The sequence below is a fragment of the Saccostrea echinata genome, unplaced genomic scaffold, assembly GCF_033153115.1.
Source record: "Saccostrea echinata isolate AGI-Se365-2 ecotype Australia unplaced genomic scaffold, CSIRO_AGI_Sech_v1 ptg000016l, whole genome shotgun sequence".
Lineage (NCBI taxonomy): Eukaryota > Metazoa > Mollusca > Bivalvia > Ostreida > Ostreidae > Saccostrea > Saccostrea echinata.
This window is the reverse complement of record NW_026889765.1, coordinates 9,916,422-9,930,715: the sequence shown is the minus strand read 5'-3', so window position 1 is coordinate 9,930,715 and position 14,294 is coordinate 9,916,422. Positions and strand designations below refer to the sequence as shown.

The 14,294-nt window shown below is 32.1% G+C and overlaps 1 long non-coding RNA gene across 1 annotated transcript; it reads left to right on the top strand.

Annotated features, from left to right (window-relative positions):
* The first annotated feature begins 8,921 nt into the window (after nt 1–8,921).
* On the top strand, nt 8,922–11,860 carry LOC133188900 (uncharacterized). Its single transcript, XR_009721344.1, has 3 exons — nt 8,922–8,989; nt 11,217–11,324; nt 11,551–11,860. It is a non-coding gene; the product is annotated as an uncharacterized LOC133188900 (long non-coding RNA).
* The last annotated feature ends 2,434 nt before the right edge of the window (nt 11,861–14,294 follow it).

The following is a 14,294-nucleotide window of genomic DNA, read 5'->3' as shown; positions in this document are numbered from 1 at the left end:
TTTTTCTTAAATTTTCATCATTGGTATGTAATTAAAAAGATATTAAGGCCCTAAATCTCATAAAAGTTCTAGTATAAAGTTTCATAATAAATCACAACATCAAGATATATACTATAGTAAAATATAGTTAATTTTTCTTAGGGTATTATCCGTTCATTTCCTGGCAATATGTTGTACTAAATTGAAATGTTGAAATCCTTATAGAACTTTGGATAAAAAGATTCAAGGTTCTGTTTTTCACGACGAGATGTGAAATTGATGAAATTTAAGTTTGAACAATATCCATGCCTCTCATAGCTTGCCTTCACCATCCCTATCAATAATTCAATTATCTAATCATCATAAGACATCAGCTTTCACAGAGTTTTCTTAAATGAATGAATACATCATTGGTAGTAGGTCTAAGTTTAGGGTTACATCATCTAATGTATTTCTAGAATCTTCTTTTATCACAGTTTCCATAGATCATTTAGGTAAATTAAGATTTTGTCTTTTGAAAATGTTTCACTCTTCTTTCAGTTTTTAATACAAATTTGTTAATATTCTAACTGGACAAGTTTTCCTAAGTGAAATGAAAAAAAAAAATGCATTTATGTATGATTTCTTTAATTGTTCAAAGTGTAGAGAAAACTGCTCCTTTAATTTCATTATGCTCAATATTATTGATGTGTAAATGTGTGAACATTTAACTATTTAGATTTCATTATTGTTAATGTAGAATTCAGATTTTACCTATTATTCCATACATTTTACTATCAAAACAAATGCTACATTCATTGTCATCTTGGTGATTTTCCATTTTTCCCATATGTGAAAGATACCATTTTGTGAGACAGCAAAAGCATATATCTGTATAGTCACATTTGACAAATTTTCCTTCCTTCTCTTTTCTCAACTTAGGCAATCGATAAACTTGGTAACTTATTATGAAAATTATTATGATGGAGACTTCCATATTTTTATAACTATTTAGAGAATAATTTCCGCCGAGTGTACTTCATATAGTCTTCTGGTCGCCCGCGTGGCGCAGTGGTTAGAGCGTCTGCTCTAGAGTCGCGAAGTAAGGAATTGATCCTTACGTCGCGGGTTAGAATCCTACTGTGGGACGTTGAGACCGGTCCTTCGGATGAGACCGTATAAACCGAGGTCCCGTGTCGCAGTAGGTGCTGGCACGAAAAAGATCCCTCACTGCTCAATGGCCATAAGTGCCGAGTATAGGACAAAATTTGCAGCTCTCCACCGGCAAGTGGTGGCGTCTCCATATCAGTGAAAAATTCTCGAGAGAGACGTTAAACAACATACAAACAAACAAAAATATAGTCTTCTGTTAGATCCGTTCCAGAGAAATCGTTTACATTTCCAATCGATATACTTCTACGCAGCTGTTGGCATGTAAATATCTCTATTTGTTGAATAAATAGTATGTACATGAAAAGGAGCATGTTTATTACTATATTTGAATAATAAGCATTGACTATAAAGGCAAGCTTGTGTTCTTCGTTTTTTCGAAGTAAAAAGTATTTCAAATTTGACAAAATTCCACCAATATTGAGAAAATCCTGTAAATGTTCTACTTTCACACTCCCTTGTGGCCTCTATGTACGCTTTGAATTAAAGTCGGTGCTGGTTTTAAAATAAGTATCATTCAAAGTTCTTTACTAAACTGTCACATTTTTAACCGCGTCTTGATTTTTATATCAAATAAGGGGCCAAATTTGGCTGTTACCATATCTTGTTCTTTATAATTATCTGATTGTCATCTTTTTTCATTGAAAAATGACAGTTTAAAACAAATTATTTTATTGTGTTTAAATTATGCCTTAATATACCTTATTTAACCAAGACATCGTAATTAAGCATCATTAAAGGAATTCATTTCTCAAGTTAAGGAACATGCAGGCTCTTTTTATTAACTAGTTCTTGACCAAAAGAATGGACGTTAATTTTGGAATGTTACCGACACATTGCAATGCTATACAGTGATTGGACAATGCACAATTTATAGCCAATGAAGAAGATTCGACCTTGCAGTAAGTAATGAAACTTTTTTATTACATGTAGGAAAGGGTGGTTACACATAGCTAAGTAATTTTAGGGAGAAATTGTTTTTAAGTGTTTTATAGCACAATCATATAACAAGAAACGGGCCTTTCTCCTGTAAATGTAACGAATATATAGATGTATCAAGAGTATTTAGCGAGCTGAAAGTTGTATGGTACGATTTTTGTGCTATAAGATTTTGATTTATCCTGTTATGCATTTACAGTGTACAAATTTCTCGTTCCAAATGTTATTCACTCTAGTTCACCTCTGTTCAACAGAAAGAAAAGGAAATTGGATGGCTATTCATTCCTCGAAAAAAAGGAAAACGTGGAAAATATTACTTTTACTTTCAGGTCCAGAGGTTTGAAATATGAATTTTTTTACCATTATGTGAGAGCCCTATAAGAAAATTTAGAATGTGTGGCTACAAGAAAACGAAAATATTTTGAAAACCAAGAACTCACTCTTACATGTATTAGAGAGGCATAAACTTGTTTGGAAAGGAACGTATTGATAAATTGCAGTAAAAGATTACTGGGCTATGAAATTATGGTGCATTATTAATCCACACGCACTTGAAAATTCTAATCTTATACCAGACAGTTTCAGAGAGAAGCTATCTAAATATACTTGTGTATTGCATCATCGTATAAGAAGTGAAAATTTAGGTTGTTTACTTTTTAAGTCGGAGGAAAAGAGAACAAATGTTTTACTCAATAGAATTAAGAACTAGATTGTTTAGGTACATTTTCAAGAAAAACAAGCTTAACATATGCACAGGTTACGGATACAGGATGGTAAAAGGCTGTTGAAATTTAGAGGACACATGTATTATACCATATCTTTATTGTATCATGGTTAAGGAAAAGATTGAACGCACCATCTTCATCATATCTTCCTAACATTTTGGTTTTGGCATGCTTTTCTGACTACATTGTTACTGTCTAGCTGTCCAATCGTTTGTCAAAAAATAGTGTTCGGACCATAACTTTCGATCACTTTATTGGAAAAAGATCAAACATTTGTTTGTCATTGCGCATGACCTAAAGATACATAATAATCCCTACTTAAGGTCAACGTCACGGGAAATAATATTTCTAACATAGCTCTTGAAAGCAATAACATGCTAAAAGTGCAAGAGTTATGGCAGTCATTCTACGATAAATGGACCAATACAGAGTATAAAACATGAAAAAAAAAATAATTGTTTCAAATAGCAAAATGAACATCATAATTCTCTAAGGGATATATCTGTGAACTTGAAAACAAAGAATTGTCCACAAATCTGGTATCGTTAACTTTTTTCAACAATTTCAAGATACCATTGATTTTAAGGTAATGTTACGGAAGTTAATGCTTGATCGATCCTTATTATTTTTTAAATAAAGCTGAATTTGACCAATTTTTCGTTTCTGATGTTCAGTAAAGAACGCTAAAGTATGATTCATGAAGTCTCGCATGAATCCGAATTTAATTTAAATTTTCGGGAAAAATATCGTTACGGAAGTTAATCGTTACGGAAGTTAATTACCAACAATAAAAGTTTAAATTCTCGACAATAGTTAAAATCAAAGTTTGTTTTAGGATATTAAACAAAAGTTTGAAGCATTTCCCTCCCAAAATAATAAAAAAAAATTTATACCTTTAATGCAAAAACTTTCCTGAATTACCGTTACGGAAGTTAAATTTTTAAGAGAGACAAATGTTTTTGTCTAATTCATTTTGTTATGTAGAAAATGTAATCGTCGAAAATAGCTGACTCGCAACTAGAATCGATGATATAAGGTTACGTGGTCACTTTCAGATAAGTTTCAGTTCTTTTTTAAATCTGCATTCTATGGGTGAAATTTAAAACAAAATCGTTACGGAAGTTAATCGATTTTAAGCGACATGCTTATAATTTCGCATGAAAGGAGATCCATGCATTTCTTTGCGAGAAGTGGTTTGATTTCTTTTTATATAGGATAAAAGACATGTTTTAACTTTCATTGCAATCTATTTGGAACGATTTTACGGCTGAAAATTTCATCTTGAAATTTGTAAATAAATGAAGCGACATTAAGATTTGCAGTGGAATACGGTTTTCAACATAACATTATGCAAGTTACCTCATTGATAATCAACATTTATTACCTTAAATAAGGAAACAGACATTTTTGTATTTCTTGGAAACTACATAAAAGCACGTAATTATCTCTTTGGATTCGCTTCTGGGGCAGTCTGGAAGTTTGAAGAAAAATATTTCTCAAAGTGTCAAGATCTTAGTCAACAGAGATTTCCTTACCAAATTAAGGCTATAGAATACTATAGTTTATCATAGTTAAGCATAGTTTACTAAAGCATCATAGGTTCTAGTAAATCAATGTATTTGATAAGATTTTTTAAAATATAAAAAATAGATATATTCTTACTATTAATTCAGTTTGTTATATAGGTTCTAGTAAATCAATGTTTTTGATAAGATTTTTTAAAATATAAAAAAATAGATATATTTTTACTATTAATTCAGTATGTTATTTTTCGTTTAGATGAAATGTGAAGATAATGAAGAGGAATCATGCTCAAAGTATAATTAAACAATACAAATTGAGCAGAGCAAACATGGACCTGTGAAAACAGAGGTTGGATCATGTGGGATGGAGGAGTGAGCATCCCCTTGTCAACCGGTCACACCCGCCATTTGCTCTTTGACATGATTGGATAAACGGATAAACCCGTAGACAATTCAATTCAGTGTGAAAATAATGGCCTTACAATTTATATGAAAGGCGCAAGTCAACATTCGACTTAACGATAGATTGTATTTGCAAACAAGGTGATTTTGTCGACCATCTTTAGAATTTGCGAATTTAGAAACTGGTCATACATAGAACATACTCTTGCGTATCGAATCAACTGTGTCACATAAATCCCGTATGCAGGTGATAATGGTATATTGCTACATAAATAAGAGCCATAACTTATAAAAAGACACACTTTAAGCACATTTTCACATAAAGATTATTCATGACCAGAGAGTGTGTTATGTTATGACATTGATATAAGGTCATTTGGACAAGTTCAAGGTCACCGGCAGAGAAAGTGTAAAAATCGCTTATGGTCTATTTCTTTCTAATGGCAAAACATTTGAAATTAATACCTCACACAAAGATTGCATATGCCACGAGAATGTGTCATCTTGACCGAATGTCACTTTGTCAAGTTAAAGCTCACTTTATAGGCAAAAAAATCTTGTCCTGACCATCTTGTAATGGAGGAATATTTAGCTTTTACTTGAAACGAATATTACATGTTGTTTGAAGTTGCATCAGGACATTGACCCAAGGTCATTTGGGCAAGTTCAAGGTTTTTATATCCCGCAGCTCCAACGGAAGACCTCTCGTTGCTTTGCAACGAACTCTGCTCTGTTTTGTTTAAAATTAAGATTGGTACAAGAATAATTTGCTGTCTTATGATGCCCAGTGCTTACTTATGGGTTACAGGGAACAGGGCAATGTACAAACGCAAGTATTAATAATTATGTTCTTTAAAGAAAATTGCCTAATTGTGAAATATATATATATATCAATACCGTCTTATATATATATATATATATATATATATATATATATATATATATATATATATATATATATATATATATATATATATATATATATATATATATATATAAAGAAGGTATTGATGATAAAAAAGTTTTTTTTGCTTTGGCCTTCAGTGCGACATTTAGAGATTTCGACGACGTTTTATCAAATAGCAATATTCATTTTCATTCATACGAACAGAGAGCAGGAAATATAAGACACTACAGAGTCTGACACATCTGTTTTATATTTACAAGTTTTACTAGAGAAAGTCTTTGATGGCAAAAACACCTAAACGTGATTATGACCACATTAATTTAATTTTTCAATCGTCAATTTCCATTGTTTATCGAGCAATATAACATTGTCAGTTGCAGATGATGTTTCTGTCTCCGTGTTGATTCAATACGGAAGCAAATATTCTGTAAACGCAATGATTTTAAATCAAAGTAGACTGCTAACAATACGATTTATTTCAATACCCTTCATTTCAATACCCTTTCCCCCCTTTTCGCTCTTCAGTGAATTATACACTCCCATCGGCGTAAAGCATTGGTAAACCTTTTCAATCCTGATTGGTTTAGAGGCGGAGTCAAATCAAAGGTTTATGATCATGTGTACTTTTTTTTCATATCTAAAGTCCCTGACATTAGAGGTCTACTTCAACGACTAAATGTACCTGATTTTTGGCGAGTGCGTGCAGTGTCAATTAAATCTAAAACATGGAAACCTATATTTAAATTTCTTGGTAAATGCTATAAATAGACGATGTGGAGATTAGGCGTCCAAATTCAGTTAAATTGTGACAATTTCTTGTCACAAACAAAAAATAATGTTTTTTAAAGTGCCTGATATGCAGAAAGAGAAAACTCATGTCAGAAACTGACGGTATGCATAGAAAATTGCATCTTTGTAGGTGAAAAAAAATCTTTGCGAATATATTTCATGAATTCAAATTGAGAAGTAAAAAAAAAAAAATTTAAAAAGCAGTTTGCAAATTAGTTCTAATTAAATGAAAATTGTAATATCTCCTTGTCATAAAAAGCACTGTGAAATACGTTACAAAATTCTATTGCAATGAAACCCTATAACTTTTCAAGCTTCACACGTTCAAATTAAATAATTATTTGTTCAAAATATATTGCTTTGTAAGAAAAATATGTATTTTCTGTCTTCCACAAATGCAAAAATTTAAAAATTCCAGTATAGTCTAAAGAATTTAAAATTTCCATTTTCTGTGACAGATTTTATCGTACATGTATTTCTCTGCTCTTAATTAAGCACCTACATGAATTCCAATTCATTTATTTGAAACTATCAATGATGCCATTAATTTAATATGTCAAAACGATTTCAGAATACATTAATTGTTTTAAAGGGCCAAATAATCATATGTTTTTTTTAAAATTACGTTACAATGATTTATGTTCCATTTTTTCGTGTCATGTTGTATCTAGAGCCAAATTTTTATGTTAGCAATTAACATTTAATAATATCTTTCAACCGAATAATTTTTTTTTCATCAAAAATTGACAGAGAAAACTGCTGAAAATGTTCTCTTTATTACAGTAAGGGAAGCATGAGTTTAGTTATGAGCTCCACCTTCTACAATTTGATTGAATGGCGGTTTGTCTATATATATATATATATATATATATATATATATATATATATATATATATATATATATATATATATATATATATATATATATATATATATATATATATATATATTGTAATTTTCCTGTAACAAAACATCATAAATTCTAGAATATCTTATTTTGTATTTATCCGGTATAATATATGAGAGAGAGAGAGAGAGAGAGAGAGAGAGAGAGAGAGAGAGAGAGAGAGAGAATATCATTTTTAAATAATTTATTACTGCATGCTTATGTAAATAAGTAAAGAGTTCATGCCTTTGTAGGCTATTATGGTAATGCCCATGGACTACTGCACTTAATTAGGCAATGGTAGGTTTAAATGAAAATGTAACAAGATTAAAAGCAGCAATGACCTAAAATTTTAAACAAATTGGCATGCAATGAACATACGAAGTTATGAAATTGTGTCAATTGGCGTCTTACAATCTTAATATGATAGCGCTAATTCAACGATTAACAACAGTTGTAAAGTTCAATGGAAAACGCAGTTTTTAACACAGCTCAACAAAAATACAAGGGGCATTTGAAAAGTTCTGAGAACTGTTTGATAAAATATAACCGTTTAGCGGAAATTATTGAGTTTGATATCATTGGAAAGATCAGAAAAATATACATTGTGGCGTCACTTTGGAATTTTTATGACGTAATAACTCCGAAAATGACGTCAGAATCCCGTGTGTTTCGCATAATGACCATAAAAATGACGTAACAAGAGACAAAATTTCAGTGAATTAAAATTTTGACTTAAAGTCAACTTTTGGTTTTTACTCGGATGCACGCTAACGGACATAAATGCCAGTTCGGAGAATGTTTATATAGACTACAGTCTATCATTTGGTGTTTTATTTAGAAGATCCTATAGTTCTGAGGTGGTTAGAGCGCGTGTGAAACATAGCATGTTATTAAGTTTTCAGAACTTTTCAAATGCCCCTCGTACGACATTAGCCTTGTACTTAATTTATGTGGACCTTTGAAAAATGTTTTTCCCTTATTCAAAATAAATGACTTGAATAAGAAATACAAATATGATTCAAAGGATATGAGTAATGTTTTCTAATTTCATATGCCAGCATTATTATTTTTTTTTTTACAAATGGGACGGCATAGTATTTTTTCTTTCTTTCTTTTTTTTTTACCCAGAATAATTAGTTGAAATTGCAGAATTTAGTTTTACACCCGTTGAAATTATTCCTTTACTTGATTTACTTCTGTGTGTTTAAGACTATTAGCATTCAGATAAACCTATCTAGGAAGATTTTGTTGTTATAAATAAGCTGAAAAAAAAATAAAAAAAAAAAATATTTTAAGCATAAATGTAAAATTGATTTGACGTATCATTTAAACATTTTGCACGCAGAAATATTTTTTTACTTACTCTACCGATATAATTACTTCATTAGTTTAAGATAAAAAAAAAATATGTAATGAATCAATTTGAATAATAATCATTTTCTTTCTCTGATTCCTCAACGCATTGACATCATTTATCATTTTAAATTAGACATTTTTACTGCTATTTTAATTTAACATTTTAATCAACAAGGAGATTGTTTTACTAACGAATGATTGGTGGATACAGGTTCTCTGACAGTATATAAGACCTAAGTCGTGTTGATCTGGAAATCTGCAGAGTCCTTCATCAACATGAGGAAAAGCGTTATTGCATTGACTCTTCTTTGCCTGGTGGTCGTTTCGTCCGGTAAGCTCTCTTTCTCTCTGTAGATGCTCTCATTCCCCTCTTTCTCTTCTCTCTGTCTTTTTTTTCTTTTCTCCCCTCTTACTCTTAATACGTTCTTTTTAACTGTATACCCTGATTTAGAATCACGTTTAGTATTCAATGATCTCAGAATGAAAGTTAAGTAAGAACTTCTTAGAACAAAGTATTCCAGAATTTTCAGAGTTTTTTTTTATGGCCACGGACAAACATTTTTTTTTGTGTGTGAAACACTTGTGTCATGGTGCGGTTTTTTTTTTTATGTTACCCATACTTTAAATCAGATAGAAAACCTTTGGCAGAAATCCAACTTACCGTAACATCTAGGGGGCGGAGCGTAGTCGTACAATAACTTTTAACATACATGTACTGAACAATAATTCCGTAGTATAAAGTTAAAAAGGAAACTCCATATTTTTTGTAAACTTTGTTCAATTTTTACAAACATATTCAATATATACAGAGGAACTAACCTCACAAAATTCAACCACATATGTGAAACCTTTCTTCAAAAGGCATATAGTCATTAGTTTAAAATAAATGCTTTAAAGAAAAACTTTAAAAATACACTGAATTTTATGAATTAAAGCTAAATTAAAATCTGACAATACTGAAACAATGCACTTTCGACGATTCCCTTAATATAGCACCTGTTTTTGGGTTCCTTGAGTTGCATGCAACTGGGTATACTTTCGTACTTTTGGCATACATGTATTTTGCACAACATAACATCATTTCGGTACCATAGTTATACATGTAGCATTAAATTGACTCAGATTTCCTCAGCACATGCAAGCATATCCTCAGAAACGATACTTTTAGAACAAGGTGGTGAAACAAAGTGCCGACAGATCCAGAACTGAAATCACCTTTTTTCCAGTATTATGCCTGCATGGTCGTCTTACCGCTTAATCCATCAAATACAATCGCACACTCGTTTTACATCGCTTCATTTATTTCTGAGATTTTTCAATGTAACCATCTCGTTCATACGTTCTGCTTTGTTTGAACAACGTGCATTCACGATTGACCTAAGAAATTTACTGCACAGAGAAGCTTGACAGTCTCGTTCGACTGCTACGCCTTTCTGTACGTTAAATCCCTTATGAACGAAACAAAATGTAAATATAACAGAAAACTTTACAATCTTCGTTACTATAACTAATTTATATACACTACAAACAAAGAACGTAAATAAGTAGTATCAATGACAGTTTATAGATATTATAGATAGTTAATGATATGATGTTGGTATGTGATTATTCAAATTATGATGCAGAGGCCTTTGAGGTTGCTAAAAACAAAGTTTTATACAGAACACAATGTTTTAGAGAAATGAATACAATGCATTTGCGGTGGTTAGAAACAAAGTGTTATACAGCACACAATGTCTTAGAAAATAATTGCACTGCCTTCTTTGTGGCTAAAGACAAAGAGTTAAACTAAACACAATATTTAAAAAAAAAGTGTCGAAAACAAAGCGCTCGCTCCGTGATCGGAAGGCCGTGTTTCGAATCACGGCCGCAACTGACCTAAGTCGATAAAAAGTAGGAAGCAACCCTTCCTTCGCCAAGCGCTCGGCTCTTTGAAATGAAAGTTGCAGGTCCTTCGGATGAGACCTTAAGAACAGAGGCCCCGTGTCACGGTAGGCGTTGGGACGAACCCTGACTGCTCAATTTCCCTGAGTGCCGAGAGTAAAGATCTAAATTTGAAGCCCTTCACCGGTATATGGTGAAGTCTCTATATGAAATTCTAGACCACTTGGCCAAGTATTACTGCGCTGGCCAGGACTTTATTGATCTTGTTGAGAAATTCGTACGCTTCTGAGAGAATATACATGTATTAACCTTTGCTATTCACCTTGATATTCAATAACTGAATCAAGTTCAGCTTAAGAATTAATGGAATGGATCTCTGCTACCTCATACTTCTGCCTATCATTTTTGAAATGTGTGATTCCACTTAGTTTTCTCTTAATGATAGATCAAACATGGTGAACAATAATATGCTGTAAGCATCTCCTCATACAAAAGATCTCCTCAAGGAAACCTAAGATATACAAAAATTCGAACCATTTTCGGAAAATACATGTATTACGGACTCATTATTGAGTCTCTTAAATCACAGGAGATAAAAAGGAAGGATTACCTTGTGTACATCCTTAAGCTTTGGTCAAGTTAATATTGATTTTAAAAAATAATCATAATTTCAGAACAGTGCAACTATAATCACAAGTGTACATCGCACTCTACGTGTGGATACAGGAGATATTGTGAACTTATCCCTCCCGCTAAAATTGGCTACTGCTGTTTTCATCAACGTAAGAATCTGTTCGTATTATGTATCTTATGTGACATGGTTAAATATAACAATGATTATATATTTTGTTTACTTTCTGTTTAATTTTTTTATGATTGTTCGTTCATCTTGAAATTGCTTTTCAAATGTATGACAATTCCCTTTTTTCATCTTTCTGTTCAGAGAATTTCAAATTTGTTTAGATATATAATCGAATAAAAGATGTATCTTGGTAATGTATATTATAGATGGAGATGAAGAAGGCGACTGGGATTATAAGTAAAATAAGGAGGAGGATTGGGAAGATTATGATAAAGAGGATACGGAGAATACGAGAATACAGATATATTAGTACAAAGACGACCCCCTAAAAAAACCCCCAGATTATTGACATGATGTGTTTCAAATGGATAGAGATATCAAAGAATATAATTTTCAGGGAATAATGTTCAAAAAAATATGATCAATGTAATTGACTAAAATCCGGCATATAACAATGTTAGTTTTTTAAGATTGTACAGTTTCTTCCAATTATTATTAAATGATTGTAGTACTTCAGTGTTACGTTGATACCCACAAAGAATCCAGTCATTTAAAACAAATAACATTCCCGTTCTTGTCAATTAACGACCAGAAAGGTAAGGGTGGTGATTTTGATAAGAAAGGGAGAAACTATATTAAGATATTTCACTCCTCACTCCTCCATGATGCTCACTCCTCCATGGCACCTGATCCCACCTCTGATGTTGGAAGTCCGTGTTTGCTCTGCTCCTATTTTGTATTGTTTAATGGACTTTTGAGCTTGAATACTGTTCGTTATCTCCATATATTTCATACAGTTGTCTTGTCAGGGCAGTGCTTCAGGATTCAAATATGAATAAGGACACGCAAAACGGAGCATCCCCTTGCAAAAGCGCACAATTCTAAGAGGCCTGTTTCGTACAAAACACACACCACTCACATCAAAACAACAGCAAATTACTATTGTAAAAGGCAGTATCATACAAAATTCTTATCAACTGCTATTGATTCCTGATTCAATCAACACCAGAACAGTATATTGTTCAACATCAATAAAATTGTACAATTAATTATCATCATTGCAATCACAAAACATTTTCTTTTAGAAATACTGGTAAGAATACAAATCAGTATATTGATACAAGAATAATGTGATGCTTTATGATGCCCTGTGCGTACAAGTGGGTGTCAGGGATCAGATATACAATATACCGGTACATGTATGATGTCGAATTTACTCATGGTCAAGGTATCAAACATAAATTTCTGGAAAGAAAATTACCTTTGGAGCATACCAGTGATGTTCAAGTTAAAAAAAATATTATTTTCATCTACTTGACAAAGTAGAAGTCATAACAATAAAGCACTTTAAGTGAGAAATAATCAAATTCATCAATTAAAATTAGGGGTATTTTCAAACAAACTACAGAGAAACGACCTGACTAGTGAATTACGAATTTTCGTGGACTATTGGTTCCAACTTACAAGGCTTTCAAGTTATAAGGATGTAATTGATTGATTGTACCTTGTTTTACGTCCCATTCGAGAATTTCTCACTCATGTAAAGAAGCCACCATATACCGGTAAAGGGCTTCAGATTTAGACCTTTACTTGGCACTCAGGGCCATTGAGCAGTGAGGGTTCTTTTTCGTGACAATGTCTACCATGACAGGATTTTTTAAGGTCTCATCCGAAAGTCCCGTGACTTTCCCTTCTAATGCCGGGCGCTTGGCAAAGGAACACTTACTACCTATGGTTACGTCTTAGATTTGTCACGGCCCAGAGAACAAGAATTAAACACAGATCTTCCGATTACGAAGCAAAAGTTCTTTCACTAAGTTACCATGACCTGCAGGCTGCAATTGAAATAATGATAATAACTGTACTTTATATTGCGACCTTATACTTACGGGATATGTGTCAATTAGTCTTGTTTATTTTGGTTTGTGTAATAATTTTAAATGAACGTTTCATTGACGATCACTAAATAGAAGAATTAAAAATAGCGTGGATTAAATAAGTTTTATTTGGCAAATACTCATTTTTGATAACAGAAATGGAAATCCTGTAAAGATTATGCTGTGATAGTAATATGTAAGGGAGTTATTCACACACCATGTGAAATATAGTGAAATATAACGATACAAAATGTTTTAAAGAATATTTTTATCCAGATAACAACCCTCTTTCTATTTCAAATTTCTGTTCTTATAAATATGCTATTTTTCTTTAAGGAAAAAGGTGGAGATAACGAATTGTGATCGAAAATCTATAAATACAATTCTGTGAAAAGGGCATAAAACGCAGACCCCTAGAAATTTCAGAGATGGGGTCAGGTGCCTAAGAGGAGTAAGCATCCGCTGTTGACCGGAAGCCCTATGTATTGATTAGGTAGACGGAACATTAGGAAGTCAAATTCAGCATAAAACAAAGGCCTCACGATTGGAACGAAATAATCAGCAAAAATACGACCCAGTGAGAGGTTATATTTACTTTCAAGGTCATTATAACAACCATAAAATTTACGAAATGCTGACTTTAACTAGGTTGTTGAAATCCCTGAAACATCAATTAACTTATTTGTCAGTAGCCTGCCTCGGTTTAAAAATTGTTCATACTCGGAGCATGATCTTGAGTATCGAATACATTAGGAGATGTTCATTTCTGTTTGTAAAAACATTTATGGGCAATACTCTCCTGTCACATAATTTATTGTTATACCTTTAAAAATTTGTTCCTATATAAATCAATAAAAATAAAAGTCTAACATTTCTAATGTTTTGCTGAGCGGTCATAAAAATCGATGTTCGACCGCTGATATATTGGACCTGTCGATGAGATGTTGGACCGCTTACGTCACACAATGGGCTGGGTCAGCTAAATCTGGTGTTCGACATACATGTATACATGTTAAAAAAAAAATAAGAAGAAATAAATGAAAAGTATAACAAAACATTTATTGACTGTGTTC